Genomic DNA, 18,445 nt, shown 5'->3' on the forward strand with positions numbered 1-18,445 from the left:
TACAAGGATCCTTAAAGGAGAAAAGAGAGAAAGGGTGCATAAAATATATTTCAAGAAATAATAGCTAAAGACTTCTCAAATCTGGGGAAAGAAAAAGAAATCTAGATCTGGATGCACAGAGAACCCCTAACAAAATCAACCAAAGAAGGTCCATATCAAGACACACAGTAATTAAAATGGCAAAAAGTAGTGACAAAGAGAATTTTAAAAGAAGCATAAGAAAGTTACATACAAGAGAAACTCTATAAGACCATCAGCTGGTTCTTCAGCAGAAATGTTGGAAGACAGAACAAAGTGACATGATTTATTCAAAATCCTGAAAAAAAAAACCCTGCAACTAAGAATAGTCTATCCAGCAAGGCTATCATTCAGAAAAGAAGGAGTGATAAAGAGTTCACCGGACAAAAAATGTTAAAGAAATTCATGACCATTAAACTAGCCCTACAGAAATGTTAAAAGGGACTCTTTGAGTGGGGAAAAAAGACCGTAAGTAGGAGTAAGAAGAATAGAAAGCACAAAACCAGTAAAATCAAGTATGTATATAAAAATCAGTGAAAGGATTCACATAATAAAAAGATGTAAAATATGACACCATATACCTAAAACGTGGAGTGTGGGAGGAGCAAAGAATAGATTCAAACTTAAGCTACCATCAACTTAATATAAACTGTTATTTGCATAAGAGGTTTTGATATAAAAACTTAATGGTAACCACAAATCAAACACTGGTAATAGCCAGCAAACCATGAGAGAAGAGAGCAAGAGAAGAAAGGTACAGAGAAGAACTACAAAACAAAAACAAAAACAAAAAAACCCCTAAACAAGTAACAAAATGTCAATAGCTACATACCTATCAATAATTACTTGAATGTAAATGGATTAAATGCTCCAATCAAAAGACACAGACTGACAGAATGGATAAAAATCAAGACATGTCTATATACTCCCTTTATTTTTTTCTAATACTTAAAAAAAAATTTAATGTTTATTTTTGATAGAGACAGAGAGAGTATAGTGGGGGAAGGGCAGAGAGAGCGGGAGACAAAGAATCTGAGGCAGGCTCCAGCTGAGCTGTCAGCACAGAGCCCAACATGGGGCTTGAACTCACAAACTGCAAGATCATGATCTGAGCTGAAGTTGGACGCTTAACCAACTGAGCCACCCAGGTACCTCTACACTGTCTTTATAAGAGACTCCTTTCAGACTTAAAGACACATGCCCTTTGAAAGCAAGGGGATAGACAAGATAGAGATAGAGATAGAGATAGAGATAGAGATAGAGATAGAGATAGAGATAGAGATAGAGATAGAGATAGAAAATATATATAGCCACCTAGGTGGCTCAGTCAGTTAAGCATCCGACTCTTGATTTGGGCTCAGGTCACAATCTCACGGGTTCATGGGATTGAGCCTGTATTGGGCTCCATGCTGACAATGGGCCTGCTTGGGATTCTCTCTCCCTTCTCTCTCCCCTCTCTCTCCCCATGCTGGTGTTCTCCTTTTCCCTCAAAATAAACACTTAAAAAAAAAAAAAAGAATATACTTATGATGAGCACTGAGTAATGCATATAATTGTTGAATCACTGTATTGTACACTTGACACTAATAGAACACTGTATGTTAACTACACTGGAATTAGAAAATAATAATACATTTTTTTAACTAAAAAAGACATACTATAAGCTACAAAATACTGATGAGAGAAATTAAAGAAATACAAATAGACAGCTATAGCATGCTACTCTGTTGAAACACTTAATATTAAGATGTCAATTCTCCTCAAATTGATTTATAGATTCCAATCAGAATCTTCTGAAGCATTTTTGAAAAAATTGTTAATAAATATATCTGGAATAACTAGATATCAATTTAGAAAATAAATCTCTACCTCTACCTCACATCCATATGAAAAAGTTAACTTGGGGCACCTGGGTGGCTCAATTGGTTAAGCATACAACTTCAGTTCAGGTCATGATCTCACAGTTCATGAGTCTGAGTGCCACGTTGGGCTCTATGCAGACAGCTCAGAGTCTGGACCCTGCTTCAGATCCTGTTTCCCTCTCTCTCTGCCCTTCCCTTGCTCATGCTCTGTTTCTCTCAAAAAAATAAATAAAACATTAAAAAAAATTTTTTTAAGTTAACTCAAAGTAGATTATACATCTAAATATAAATAAAAGCTAACACTATAAAACTTTTGGAAGAAAACAAAAGAAAAATCTTTATAAACTTAGTACAGGCTAAAATTTCTGAGGACACAAAAAGTTAAGATTCATAAAAAAAAATAGACAAATATAGATTTCACCAAAATTTAAAACTTATGGACTTTGTAGTGTATTATTAAGAAAATGAGGGGCGCCTGGGTGGCTCAGTCGGTTGAGTGGCCAACTTCGGCTCAGGTCACGATCTCATGGTCTGTGAGTTCGAGCCCCGCGTCGGGCTCTGGGCTGACAGCTCAGAGCCTGGAGCCTGTTTCATATTCTGTGTCTCCCTCTCTCTGACCCTCCCCCGTTCATGCTCTGTCTCTCTCTGTCTCAAAAATAAATAAACGTTAAAAAAAAAAAGAAAAAAGAAAAAAAAAGAAAATGAAAAGGCAAGCCACAGATGAAGTGAATATTCTTTTTCTCTCGTATATATATCTATATATATGAGACATATATGTCTATACATATAGATATATATACATATGTATATGTCTATACACATAGATATGTCTATACATATATATGCACATATAGATATGTCTATACATATATACACACACATATAGATATGTCTATATATATGTGTGTGTATGTATAGATATATATATACATCTGACAAAGAAACAGTATCTAAAATATTTTTTCAAAAGCTCAGTCATTTGGGCCCCCAGCTCTTTGATTTCGGTTCAGATCATGATCTTACAGGTTCGTGGGATCAAGCCCTGAGTCGGTCTTCATGCTGATGGTGCACAGCCTGCTTAGGATTTTCTCTCTCGATCTCTCTCTCTCTCTCTCTCTCTCTCTCTCTCTCCCCTCCCCCCTCTTTCTCTGCCTCTCCCCATGCTGGTGCACTCTCTCTCTCACTCACTCTTTCTCTCTCTCTCAAAATAAATTAAAATAAACATTAAAAAAATAAATAAATAAAAGCACGCTGAGGTGCCTGGGTGGCTCAGTCAGTTAAACAACCAACTCTTTTCGGCTCAGGTCATGATCTTGCGGTTGTGAGATGAGCCTCGCATTGGGCTCCACACTGAATGTAGAGCCTGCTTGAGTTTCATTTTCTCTGAACAAACAAAACAAACAAACAAACATTTTTTAAAGCATGCTTACACTTAAGGCAATTTTTTCTTAGGCAAAATATTTGAATAGACGCTTCACAAAAGAATCATGTGCACATGAAAAGATGTTTTAACATCAAGTCATCAGGGAAATGCATATTACAAGCACAAAAGGAGACCACTATACAACCATGACAATGACTAAAACAAACACAAACTGAGTATACTGTGTTGCTGAGTATATTAAGTATACATATACTAAGTGTATGTTGAATATGTGGAGCTATTGGAACTCTCATGCAGTGCTAGAAAAAGAATGTGAACCATGTGGCAGCTTCTTATGCCATTATGTATATGTGTATCACACACAATCCAGCAATTCCAATCCTAAGCATTTATCCATGAGAAATTAAAACATGACTATGCAACACTTATACAAGTATGTTCATAGCACCTTATTCATAATAGCCAAAAATTAGAAACAATCCAAACTGCTATCAACACATAAATGGATAAACAAAATGGTGTACTGATACGAGGGAATACTAGACAATAAAAAGGAATCAACTACTCAGATAAACTACAACATAGAAAAAATCTGAAAAACATTATGCTGAAAGAAAAAAGCCAGACAAAAGAATAAATACTGTATTACTCTGTTTATATGAAATAATAGGAAAAAAGCAAATCTGTGGTGATAGAAAAAAGATCAGTAATTGACTAAGGCCAGGGTTGAAGAGTGATTGATTGTAAATGGGCAATAGAGAATTTTTTGTGATGACAGAAATGTTTTAATTCTTGATTGTGGTGGTGGTCAGAGGGATGTATATACATTTATAAAAACTAGCAAACTGTATACTTTAAAAGGATACATTTTATTGTATGTAAAGTTTGCCACAATAATGTCAATTTTTAAGATAATATTATAACCACAATACATTATCATAATTCAATGAAATAAAAGCAACAAATTAAAAGAAATATTAAAAGGAAAAATCCACCCATATCCCATTATCCTTACAAAGCTTTTTCATTTCTGCTTGTAATCTTAGTCAATGCATATATATTTTGCACAGCTATTATTGTTTTGTATAAATAATTTGACATCCAACATTTAATTTTACAATACACATTTTTCACATTATTTCTTAGGCTATACAAAATGACAACATAGTATGTCTTCAAAAGATATGCTATAATTTAGTTATCCACTAATCTTTAGACATGTACATTGCTTCTCATTTTTTTCCAAATATAAAAATTATTGAAATGAACGTCATGTATAAATTTCTTTTCTTAATTTGCATACTGTTTGGGATAAACTCCCAGGAGTCATGGCTAACTTTTTTTTCTTTTTCACTTGTCAAATTTTGTATTAGTTGGCTAGGGCTGCTGTAACAAAATACCACAAACTGAGTGGCTTAAACCACAGAAATTTATTGCCTCACAGTTCTGGATGCTAGAGTTCTGAGATCAAGGTGACATCAATGTTGGTAGTTTCCTGACAATTTTTGGTATTCCTTGGCTAGCACCCCAATCTCTGTTTTCATATTCACATGGCATTCTGCCTTTGTGCATGTCTGTGTCCAAATTTTCCCTTCTTATAAGGACACCAGTCACACTGGATTAGGGGCCCACCCTACTTCAGCTGACTTCATCTTAACTAATCAATTCACCTGCAAAGATCTTATTTACAAAGATCACATTCTAAGGTTCTGAGATTTAAGACTTGAATGTACATGAATTTTGGGGGAACACAATTCAACCCAAAACAGAAGTTATACTTGTTACTAAAAACTCAAAAAGCAGAAAAAAATATAACAAAACAGTAAAGGCTCTTCTCAGTCTCTACTTTCCACACGAGTAATCGCTATTAACCCCTTAACTATTCTAACATTTGAAGACCAACTTGGCCTCTCATAAACAGCATTTGGTGTTACTGATGTACCAAAGACTAAATCCAGCATGAATTTTTTTTTAATTTTGTTTTAATATGTTTACTTATTTCTAAGAGAGACAGAACGCGAATGATGGATGGGGAGAGAGGGAGAGAGAGAGACACAGAATCAGAAGCTGGCTTCAGGCTCCAAGCTATCAGCACAGAGCCCGACATGGGGCTTGAACTCACAAACTGTGAGATCATGACCTGAGCTGAAGTCAGACACTTAACTGACTGAGCCACCCAGGCACCCCCCAACATGAAATTTTAGTTCACTATAAATGGTAAACGGGTGATTTTTGAACACCTAAACATTTGAACTTTCTTTTTCCTCACTTGAAGGATCTCTGCAGGGTCCCTAAGACATCTCAGAATCATAGAATCATAGATTCCAGAGCTAAAAAGCCTTAGAGATAGGCTGGCTTAAGTTTAGGTGGCGGCAATGTATTTTTTGAGTGGCTTTAGAGTCAGACCTAGCTCCAAAATGGTCTGCCACTCATTAGCCAGTAAGTTACTTCTCTAAATCTAAACTCTCTTGTCTATAACAAAGGGTAATGATACCGGTCTTCATGGAGTTGTGAACATTTAGTAACATAATTCATCTAAAACACATACTAAGCACTCAACTAACAGTAACACTATCCATTAAAGTTTCTTAAAAAAATTTTAAATTGTGATAAAAAACACGTAACATGAAATTTACCATCTTAACCATTTTCAAATATATAGTTCAACAGTGTTAAGTATATTCACATTATTGTGCAACAGATCTCCAGAACTTTTCTTCTTGCAAAACTAAATTCTATACCCATTAAGCAAATCCCTTTTCCCTTTTCCATCCCGTTTCCATGAATATGACTACGTTAGAAACTCCCATGTTCTACTCTGTTTCCATCCATTTGACTACTTTAGATATACCCCCATGTAAGTAGAATCATGTAGTATTCTCCTTTTTTAAGATATGGAAACAAGGTATATAATTTATGTAATATTTCACTAGCAGAGCCAGAAGAGATCTGGATTTCCTGATTCTTAAAAGAGTGACTCATGTGAGGTTATTTTTTAGTTCCAGTTGAGCTACAAAAGCTGCCTGATAGCCAGCATTTTTGTAAGTACTGCTTACGTCTACCATTGAGTGAAGGACTACTTAAACCACAAAGCCTTTAAAATACCTGGAAATCAAGATTTATGGATTTAAATATGCCTGGTTCTTTTGCTATGCTGCTAATTTATAGAAACTCCAATGTTGTCAATATTAAACAGAACCAGATCTGATAGGAACAACAGTCAAACTAAGATAAAGTGTAACAATCTCTAGGTCAAAGAGAGTAAGCCAGTTATAGTTACCAGCTTACAATGCCTGGATCTTGGGAGGGATAGATGTCAGCCTCCTAAAGAAATGCACATGTGGTCTGGGAAACAACTGAACTTCAAAACAGATGTACAGATCATGTCGCCACATGTAGTGCAGACATCCACATGGCCCTCAATGGTGGCTATTCACTAAGAAATAACTCTACTATAGACATTACTGTTTAAATTTACTTTTCATAGGGATTTATCCCAAAATAGCCCAAGGAGCACTATCCAGAAAATTTAGATTGAAACACAGTGAGCCTATATCTTAGAAACATATATTATACCTGTAACACACAGACCTAAAAATTCCCCTTTTACTCCAGACTGAGGTTGGGGCACAACAGGAGAACTGGGTGAGGGGGTTGTAATAGGGAGAAGGCTGGGAGTTACAGAAGGGGATCTGGTCAATGTTCTATTAACCAAGCCAAGTCAATTAAAGTTATAGTTTAATGGAAAAGCCAACATGATCATAAAACAAAAATAAAACAAAATAAACAGAAAACATAAAACAGGTCATCCGGAGAACATCACCAAACATCTCAAACATCCTGTTCCTAATTGGCAATAAATGTCTTGATCTGGCCTATTTGAGCAGCAGCATCTTACTAAAAAACAATCTGCTACAATTTAGAATTAGAAATCCACCTAAATGAAATGAGAAAGAAAAACCTAGCCAAGAACACAAATGGTATCTCATTTTGCCCTCTCAGAGGAAGCAAATTTTTATTCCAGGAAGTTCAGTGTCTTCACATTAATGATTCAGGAGACAGTTACCACTCCCTAAAATACAGAAAGATAAACACTGACAATTCAACTTCGTGTGTGTGTGGAATGAACAGCTGATCACATCGAATGGATGTAAAATACTTGGGAATAACAATAGCAGGGTTTGCACAGTTTCCAGAATGCTGCAAGATGCTAAATACCATATTTATATTGCAAAACCATGAAATGCTGAGGAAACTTTATCAGACTAAATAAGAACATGATATTTAATAAGCCAGATGCTATTTCATGGAGTTACTGAAGTACCTGCTGCCAGTACCTACTACTAGATATCACTGCCCTAACACAGTATGGCAGACAGCTTCAGTGGTTTCCAAAAGCCCTGGGGAAAACACATTTACAAAGCTATAAAGAAATTTTCCACGCTTTCCCTTTTTCAGTTGCGTGTTCCCAGCCAGTTCTATTGAATAACAGACAGGAAAAGGAAGAGGACTCAATTTGTATTACAGTCTCTGCATTATGTAAGTCCCAAGAGGTAAAGGGAAACCAAATGACAGTGAGGAAGGCAAGAGAGAAAACAGGGCCTCTGCATGCCATGGTCCTGGAAGATGGTACAGGACAGGAATATGCAACAGCTGCTGGGCTACCAGATCTCCTCCTCCTCCCTCTTGTACATTCTTAGTTGGCTTATTTTAGGGATTCTGCCACATCTTTCCCTTATATTTCTCAGTTAATGGTCATACCATCCACCACGATGTTCAAGTCAAAAACCTAGGAGTTCTCTGTTAGATTAGAGGGAAACAAATTGCCCATCCTCACGTTTCCAGAGAAGAAAGAATGTCCACCTCACTCCTTAGGTGCAAAAAGCTTTAGGAACAGTTTGGGTATCTGCGAAGGATGTTGTGATGTCACATCCATATCATTCTTAGCCATCTCTGCCTTGCCCAAGGTCACACCTCCTTCCCACAATGGCCACATTCGAATGATTGATGGAAGCAGAGGCATTAAGGCCCAGCCCTCCTGTCCCAAAAGCAGGCAAGCTCTGAAGGGTCTCCTATCTCTGTCCCTGTAGTCACAGGGGAGGTCTCCACTGAGACTGCACTATAGCTGAATTTTTTTCCTCTGCACAATCCTGCATCCCTCCTTTCCCCTCCACAGCTATTACCCCCTGCACTCTCCATCTCAAGGCCAGATTTCCAGAAAGCCCAACCTATGACATCATCTCTCAGTCCTGTCACTCTCTTCTCCCCAAAAGAACTGAACTAGTTGGTCAATTTGGGAGAAGAAACTAAAAATGCCCAGCACCACACATTCCTCTCCCGACTCTCTGTCTTTCCAACTTGCCTTACCTGCACAAAGTATGTGTTCTGGTCTACTGCTGCACCATGCTTAGCCAGGAAGGCTCATTCCCTGCCAGGTAGGTCTATTGTGGTCCATCTTAGCTGTGACTAGCTGACTTGGCTACCATAGGTAGATGGGCCCGACTGAACCATAGACATAAGCTACATTCTTAAATCTGTTTTAAGAGTTAAGGGACTAATGTTTCATAACCAACTACCTAACTCTGATGTATCTCAACTAGTTCCTAACTCAGAAGATGGAAGTGTTATTTATTACTCCCTTAAAATCTCAACATTATCCTTAACTGCTCCTCTATCCATTCCTTAACAACCAATCAGTACCAAGTCCTGCCCTCCTATACTCTCAAATGTATTTTCAGCATTTAAGTCACTATCTAATTCATATTCATATAAGTGTCCCTCACTCCCAATTTAAACCCCTCCAATTAAAATCCTTGCTTCCCAGATTAAGGACAGACATTCTTTACTGTGGGCCACTTGAGCCCTCAGGATCTAGCCCTAACTCTCATGCCTAGTCAGTATATGACACATGGGATAGCCCGTTCTTATTATCATTACCAGGAAGACCTTTTCTAGCTTTTTCTTTGCCGCCTCTCCTACATGCATCTCATATCACTCTCAGTTCTTCCAGTTCCATGTATGCCCCTGGCCTCAACTGTCATCTTCTGAAAGCCTTCTTGGCCAGCCCTATAAACCTCCCCAGCTCCCAACAAGGGTTTTTCTCCTTTTCTTTGGGCTACCACAGTACCTTCCATATGCTGTTCGTCTACTCCTTCACTTGTTAAATTACAACAAAACCACATGATCTTTCAAGGCAAGGCCTTCATATCCCAATATCTGCTTGTACACAGTAGGCACTCAGGATACATTTATGGAATAAATGAATGAAGGATTGCGAAAGACTAGAGGAGAGTGGGGCGCCTGGGTGGCGCAGTCGGTTAAGCGTCCGACTTCAGCCAGGTCACGATCTCGCGGTCCGTGAGTTCGAGCCCCGCGTCGGGCTCTGGGCTGATGGCTCGGAGCCTGGAGCCTGTTTCCGATTCTGTGTCTCCCTCTCTCTCTGCCCCTCCCCCGTTCATGCTCTGTCTCTCTCTGTCCCAAAAATAAATAAAAAACGTTGAAAAAAAAAAAAAAAAAAAAAAAAAGACTAGAGGAGAGCAAGGGAGAAAACAGGGAAGCATATGAATCACAACAAATGCCCCTCTCCCAATGCCACAGTTAAAATACTTTCAGTAGCTCCTTCCATTGCCCTATGCTAATTTATGAATGAGCTCACAAACTGGCATTCATGGCCTTCCAAAATTTTTCCCAAACTGTTTTTTTTCTAACCTTAATTTCTGCTTTTCTCCCTAAGCTTTTTTTTTCTTCCCAAGCTTAAGTGGAATAATCATTCTTTTTCGACTATACCCAACCTTCTGTCTGTTCACTATCTTCTTTCCAAGTGGAACCCCACCACCACTAGCATTTACCATCTAAAATCATACTCATTTATTCACTTATTCAGCAAATAATCACTGAATATTTACTACGCGGCAGATACTGTTCTACACTTTTAGAACAAAGTCTCTACTCACATGGGCCTTGTAACCTAGTTGGGAGAGAAACCTGGACTTGTACAAGGCTCTGGCATCTGTGGGTATCTGCTTAAGTCAGCGTTTTCCAGGTGCCTCTGCTGTGGGGCTGAAGCCAGTTCACAGGCTCCAGCCAGGTCCACAGCCCAAACTGGGGTCTGTCTGTCCTATTACCTGATACAAAAGTGGATGAGACTCCACTTGGGTCCCTTGGCATATGCTACTGGATCTCACAGCTCCCACACAGGCATTTCTGTTCACGGAAAAATGTCGAATTTTAAATGATTAGCAGGAACAAAAACAAGAACATCTTATGCTGCCATGATGCTGCCATCTTCTCCCAGGATGACTTCTTTAACACACATCTTCATAATCAGTGGTGGTGGAAAACGACTCTGAGCCAAGTATGAATTAAAGCAACTTTTAAGCAGCTGTAAATATTTTGTCAAATTCACTATTTATTCATAGTATCCTTTGAGGAAATAAGATTTTTTTTCTTTTACAACTGCGTACACATATACCTGAGTTTCGAAACCCTTCAAAAAAATAGTTTATGAAGACCCCAAACAAGTCTGTTTTCTACATTAGGATGTTGTTGGCTGCTAGAGAAAAACAAAACAAAACAAACCTCTAAACCAAACTGGCTTCGACAGGAAAGGGAATGTATTAGAGCACTGAAGTCCAGGAGTGGCTTGGTCCTGGGCCCAAACAAAACCAACCCGAACGCGACCCTCTTTCTCCTTTTTTCAGCTGTGTTTCCTCAGGACTAACTCTTTTCCTAGGCAGGCTCTGTCCTCGTGGTCCCACAATGACTGACAGCAACTTCAGGGACTATGCGCTACCTAGTTCATGTTCAGCAGTAAAGATACAAATCTAATTCCCCAACCATTGAAACAAAAGGTGTAGGACTGTCTTTCCAATGTGGGCTATAAGTCCATCTTGATCAATCACTGTGGCCAGGGAAAGGGGAAGGGTGGTCTTGGTTAAGCAAGGTAAGACTAACCTTAAGACCTTGGTGCAGTGAGTCTCACCTCAGATGCACAGTGCACAGCTGAGAAATGCAGGGTACTAGAAGAAGGTAAGAAAGGAGGGGCGCCTGGGTGGCTCAGTTGGTTGGGCGTCCGACTTTAGCTCAGGTCATGATCTCACAGTCTGTGAGTTCAAGCCCCACGTCAGGCTCTGTGCTGACAGCTCGGAGCCTGGAGCCTGTTTCAGATTCTGTGTCTCCCTCTCTCTCTGCCCCTCCCCTGCTCATTCTCTCTGTCTCAAAAATAAATAAAAACATTAAAAAAAAAAGAAGAAGGTAAGAAAGGACAGAGATAGATACTGGGAAAGCAATTAATTACTGTCCACTGTATGTGTGAATACAAAAATTCAAAGAAAAAGATACTAGTTCTATGTTTGTTACTTTGAAAGTAAAACCAAAACAAAAGAGATCACAGTCATACAGGATTGCCAATGTTTTTCCAGAGTAGAGGTATGGAAGAGAAATCTCCAGCATCTCCAGCCTTGTCCCTGAATTTTACCTTGCCTCTATTGTCTTACTAACTGACCACAAGAAATATGATATTTTCCCTTTTAAATTGCCATTTAAAACTTGGGCAATAATTCTTTCCCGAGGTTTCAACATCTGAACTGAGCCAAGCTAGCATTTTCAAATCCCAAACAACACGAAAATGAATAATAATAGAAATTATCTACAATGTAGACACAATCACATTTCCCAAGTACCAGTGTCTGTCCCCTGGCTGGCCAGTCCCAAGTGCACTTGTTCCAAACCTACTTTCTCCTCTAAGCCCCTTACCTGTCTTGCAACTTGCTATATACAATACCAGCATCTCTGAAACCACTAGTTTTCTAAAAAGTCAGGACTGTAGAATGCCTTGACAATGATGTGTTACACCAAAAATAACAAAACATACAATTTGGGGTTCACTTAAAAAACACTGTTTATTAGATTCCAATACAAAGAAAACCCTCAGAGGAGGGTTTAGCCTTTTTGGCTAATTGGATGAGATACCCACACACATTAGGGAGAATGATCTACTTTACTTAATCTATTTAAATGTTAATCACATTCAAAAATACATCACAGAAAAACCCAGAATAATGTCTGATGAAATATCTGGGTACCCCATGGCCCAGTCAAGTTGACACAAAATTAATCATCACAGATCAATGAGACCAATGGAGAGATTTAGAATATGTGCAAATACAAAGATGCTTGACTTATGACAAAGGTAGCACCATCTACCGGCAAGGAGAGAACTCAATAATGGTGTTGGGACAGTGGGTATCCGTGTGGAAGCAAAGTGAAAATGGATGCCTATTTAGACCATACAAAGGAACAGTTACAGGTGGACCACAGACCTAAATGGGAAAGGCAAATCAATACACTTTTAGAAAATAATATGGAAGGTCTTCATGACCTTGCAGTGGGGAAAATTTTCTTAAGCAAAATACAAAATTATTAACCACAAAGGGAAAGATTGATAAATTTGACTACAATAAAATTTAAAATGTCTTCCTTAAAAGAAAATAAAGAAATGTAAACACAAACCACAAGGTGGAAAAAAATAGTCACAATAAATATAAATTAAAAAAGTGCTTAGATTCAGTACATCTACAGAATTTCTACAAATCAGTAAGAAAGACAACCAAGTAGAAAAGTTATTAAGAAATCTGAACAGGAATTCCACAAACACGTGCTCAACTTCAGGGAAATACTTCAGGGAAATATTAAAACCATAATAGACACTACCACATGCATCTACTAGAATAACTGAACTTTAACAGTCTGACAATGCCAAGTGACCAGGAAGCTACGGAACTCTTACACATTCATCATAGCAATTTAAACTGGTACCACCACTGTGGAAAACAACTTAGTAAGAGCTAATACAATTAAAGATATACATATTAAATAACCTACAATTCCACTTTTTTTTTTTTTGCATGCTCTTTATTTTGACACAACAGGGCATGTGCAAGGCATGTTCACAAGTATTTGTTTGAAGTTATGTACAAAACACATCCTTTCCTTCTCCAGCTGCTCTTCTTTTCCTCTGTAGTTTTTTATAAAATACATGCTTTGTGGGGTGCCTAGGAGGCTCAGTCGGTTAAACATCTGGCTCTTGATTTCAGCTCAGGTCATGATCTCATGATCATAATCTCACAGTTGTGAGATCAAACTCCACATTGGGCTCCATGTTGAGTGTGGAGTCTGCTTAAGATTCTCTCTCTCTGCCTGTCCCTCTGCCCCTCCCCCTGCTTGTGCATGCTCTCTCTCTCTCTCTCTCTCTCTCTTTCTCTCTCTAAAAAACAAAACAAAACAAAAAATAGGGGCACCTGGGTGGCTCACTTGGGTAAGCGCCGACTTTGGCTCAGATCATGATCTCATGGTTCATGGGTTTGAGCACTGCATCAGGCTCTGTGCTGAGAGCTCAGAGCCTGGAGCCTGCTTCAGATTCTGTGTCTCCTTCTCTCTCTGCTTCCCCACCACCCCCCCCCCACCCCCCGCCCCAGGCTTGTGCTCTCTGTGTGTGTCTCTCTCTCTCAAAAATAAATAAACATTAAAAAAAAAAATACATGCTTTGAAACTTGGATATACAGGAAAGAATATTACAGCAACTCTGTTCCTAATTCTCCCCAACCAGAAACAAATTCCCATCAAAGGTAGAATGGATAAACACACTATAGTGCATTGATAAAATGGAATACTCTACAGTAGTGAAAATGAACAAGTGACAAATACATCCAAGATCATGGGTGAACCCTACAAACATCATACTGAACAAAGTAAGTTAAGCACATAACAATATATTGCATATTATTTCATTTATATCAAGTTATAATCTTAAGCCAAACTCCATAATTAAGTGGTAAAACCATAAAGCAATGTAAATAAAAGCTAGACTAGTGGTTACCACCAGAGGGGGAGAGAGGAGCACAGAAGCAGGAAGGAGCACCTGGGGGCAGGGAGCTTATAAGAGGCAGGTAATGCTCTATTTCCGGACCTAGGTGGTAGTTACAAAGGTATTTATTTTGCAATGATTTTTAAGCTTGGCATTTATGCTTGATGCACTTTTCTGCACATGTGTTAGATTTTAAAATTTAAAAGTTATGTGGGGGCACCTGGGTGGCTCAGTCGGTTGAGTGTCCAACTTCGGCCTGGGTCATGATCTCCCCATTCGTCAGTTCGAGCCCCATGCTGGGCTCTGTGCTGACAGCTTGGAGCCTGAAGCCTGCTTCAGATTCTGTGTCTCCCTCTTTCTGCCCCTCCCCTGCTCATGCTCTGTCCCTCTCTGTCTCTCAAAAATAAATAAATGTTAAAAAAAAAAATTAAAAGTTATGTGGGTTTGTTTTTTTTTTTTTTTAAGAGGGATGAAGTAGAAGACTAAAGCAATACATGTAGCATCTGGATACTGCTTAGCATTACACTTTGAAAGGGAAAAAAGACAAAGTAAAACCCTTTTAACTGAACTTACCCCTGGTATTCTGTTGTTTTCTTCTCTTCAAAATAAAAATTACAGAGGTATGGTCTTGCCCAGAAGGACAGGTATCTCCTAAATGTGGCAGGCCTGGAGATCTGCCCCTTGGGTTATAAACTCTCAGAACAGACTATCTTTAAATCCACTACTGTATCCTCAGCTTCTGTTACAAACAGTAGGTGCTCAAAAAATATCTGTTCAATTGATTCACCAGTAAAACTAAGTTTTACAAGAATCAAGTATTCTGAAAAGATGTAAAAGAGTCCTGTGACTTCAATAAATCTCTAAATTTTAAGAATAGCCACTGAGGTAGTTATTTGATGGTACATTTGAGGTTACCAGTAAAACTTCAAAAAAAAAACACCCCACATTGTATTAATATATTTCCAACATAACATGTTAACATATGCTAGCATATGGCCAGCAAGTAATTTTAATTTCATCTGTTCTTTTTTTTTTTTTTAAAGATTTTATTGTTGTAAGTACAATATGGGGCTTGAAAGGACAACCCCAAGATAAGAGTCACACGCTCCACCAGCTAAGCCAGCCAGGCGCCCCTTATTTCATCTCTGCTCTAAAAATACAACTTATACAACTCAATCTAACATTTTCAAATTTAATAATCTGAATTTTACTAAAGTTTAGAGTTTACGGAAGAAATTCTTACTTTTTGACTTAGGCTGTTTCAATCACACTTGTGATGCTCCAGGAATACAGAATGACCCAAGATTTTATTACCACAATTAGAACTGCTTAGCACATGTAGCAGGCACGAGATAAATAAATGCTCATTGAGTGAACTAACAAATGTTATTAAAATATGACTTAAAAACTGAGAATTAACTGAGGGTTGATGGGGAGTGGGGGGGTGGGTGATGGGCATTGAGGAGGGCACCTGTTGGGAGGAGCACTGGGTGTTGTCTGGAAACCAATTTGACAATAAATTTCATATTAAAAAAAAGAAAGCAAATAAAGGTATAGAAAATCAAAAAAATATATATGACTTGTATAATTTTCAGAAGGATATTGGATGACAAGTTACATATACTTAATGTATAATATGTCCTTCTAAAACTTTTAGGAAGAAAATGTCACTTCTAAGATAAATGTATATCCAAGACAAGTACAACTGATTCATAAACCAACAAACATCTTCTGTCTTACTGCAATTATGGCCAAAAAATATACAACTGTGTGGGTACTGATTTGTGATAGGTATATGCAATTAGCTTTAGACTGTTAAAAGTTAAACAGTATTATTCTTATACATGTTTTTATCAGGTAATATTACAGGCATGCCTAATACGTTGAGGAGGGAAACTTTTCCCAATTTCATATGCCCTCGACCCCTCCCTACTAGCATTTTCTCTTCAGGGTAAAGCATATTCAGGACTTCTCAATTTCAATAAAGTCAACTGTATGATCTGGTCTGGCTACCACCTCCTATCTCCCTCCTTCAGGGCTAAGTTTCTTCAAAAAGTAACCAAAGTTTATCATCTCCACTTCCTTACCTTACTACCTTCATTCCTCAAACTATAGCAATCTGGCAACTTCCTTGCACCTCCCACTCAACCCATTCCCACCCAGGTCATTCCTCCTAGAGGCTAAATCCAAGCACTGCTTTTCAATCCTTACCTTGCTTTATGCTCTAAGCTGCCCTGTCCAATACAGTGACCACTAGCCACACGTAGCTCCTGAACACTTCAAATGTAGTGAGTACGATGAAGGAAGGAAGTTTTTAATTTTTTAAATTTTAATTAAATTTAAATTTAAAAACTGACACTTGGTTCAGTCATAAGTTTCTCTGTAACAATTTGGGTATATGAACCTACTCTTTCAACTGTAAATTTTGTGAAACTGAAATACAGATCAAGAATTTCCAGGGAGGGGCACCTGGTGGCTCAGTAGGTTAAGTGTCCAACTCTTGATTTCAGCTCAGGTCATGATCTCACAGTGGTGGGATCAAGCCCCGTGTTGGGCTCTGTGCTGAGAGCTCAGAGCCTGCATGGGATTCTCTCTCTCCCTCTCTCTCTCTGCCTCTCCCTCATGAGTACCAGTACTCATAGTGGTACACTGTCTCTTGCAAAATAAATAGACAAGCATTAAAAAAACTCCCAGTGAAAATTAGGATGTAACATGTAGATGTAAAATGTAAGTGTAACACACACACTGGATTTCCATGACTTAGTGCAAAAAGATTATAAAATAATCTCGTTAATAATTTTTATAGATTATATGTTGAAATGATAGTATTTTGGAAATACTGAGTTGCATAAAATATTATTAAAATTAATTTCATTTATTTCTTTTTGTTTCTTAAAGCAGCTACTGGAAAATTTAAATTATCCATGTAGTATGTATTTTATTTGCATTGGACATTGCTGCACCATAGCATCAGATATGAATGACCACTCATTCCTTCTCAAAACACTGCTGCTTCTCTCCTTTACTTCTTTGACTCCCTGTTTTTAACCTACAGGGTAGCTTATTCTTCCACTCTCTCCCTGAATGCCAGTGTCTCCCAGGGTTGTCCCAGGCCTTTTCCCTTTCCCATTGCCCTGGGCAACCTCACCCTCACCCAAGGCTCCACTGTTCCCATACCCTGAAGACTGTCAACCTTCTAAGTATAAATCAGCTCTTCTCCTAAGAAGGGTATGCTCGACTCCACCTACACTTAAGCGATCTGCACTTAGCCTGCCATTACACCTTTTGAATATTTACCTCATTCATATTATAAATCTGGCCCCTCTTCTCCATTTCATTCAGGCCTGCATGATTTCTCACTTGATCACTACTATAGCTTCCAAAATGCTATCGCTGCTCCTTCCAAATCAACTTCCCTTTGCTGTTAAGCTTCTAAAATTCACACCTGGCCAGATGATTTCTCTGTTTAAAATACTTTGGTTTCCCCACTGACTCAAAATAGAAGAAAAACTTATTATTATACATAAGGTTTCATGCTTCATCACCAGCCTTACAAAATCCCAAGCTCAAGCACATCTAAGTACCTGTAGTTCCCTGAATATGACATTGGCTTTCTTGCCACCATCTTTGTGCATGCTCTTTCTGCTGACAAGAATATCCTTTCCTAAAGCTCTATTCCTGCTCTCCTAGTCATCCTTCAAAATTCAGTTGATATATTACCTCCTGCAGGACACATCTCCAAACCCTGAAGTCTGAGCAAGTGTCCTCTGTGTCACCATCACACCTATATATAACTCTGGTTACCAGTCTATGAATTCCCTGATGCAGCAGGAATTAAGTCTAATTTAACCTTCCTCTGCTATACTTTGATATGTACCTATTGATAAATGGATGCAGTATTAAGGGAAATCCACAGAATAAAATATAAGGTAAAAATTTTAAAATAGGCTAATAAAGTCATGAGTTTAAATGAAGAAAGTTAGTCCAATCACCCTAAAAACACTTTATTAGATGGCCTATTTCAGAACTTCATAAGCTAGCGAATACAAACATATATTCTAAATAATCATTGAAACATCAACTATAAAAGCAACAATTAAAAAGATTAAAGACTAATACGTTATTCTGTTGATACAGCCTTGTTTTTCATAGCTTTTCTTCCCTAATTCTACTTAAATCACCTTTCTTCAGTTCTTTACAGTAACTTACCTTCCAGTTAAAGTCTGCACACTTTCCTTCCCTGATTCAAACCTTTTCACTTCTACTGTCCCTTCAATTCTTCTTTCAATCTAACAGTAAAATACAAACACTGTCTTT

General features: G+C 38.1%; 1 protein-coding gene across 5 annotated transcripts in view; it reads right to left on the bottom strand.

Annotated features, from left to right (window-relative positions):
* The window catches only part of FANCC (FA complementation group C), a 278,492-nt gene that overhangs the window by 155,146 nt on the left and 104,901 nt on the right, over nt 1–18,445 (bottom strand). The gene's annotated exons all lie outside the window — the stretch shown is intronic.

This window comes from Panthera pardus, unplaced genomic scaffold, assembly GCF_024362965.1.
Source record: "Panthera pardus isolate Hobbes unplaced genomic scaffold, ASM2436296v1 HiC_scaffold_20, whole genome shotgun sequence".
NCBI lineage: Eukaryota > Metazoa > Chordata > Mammalia > Carnivora > Felidae > Panthera > Panthera pardus.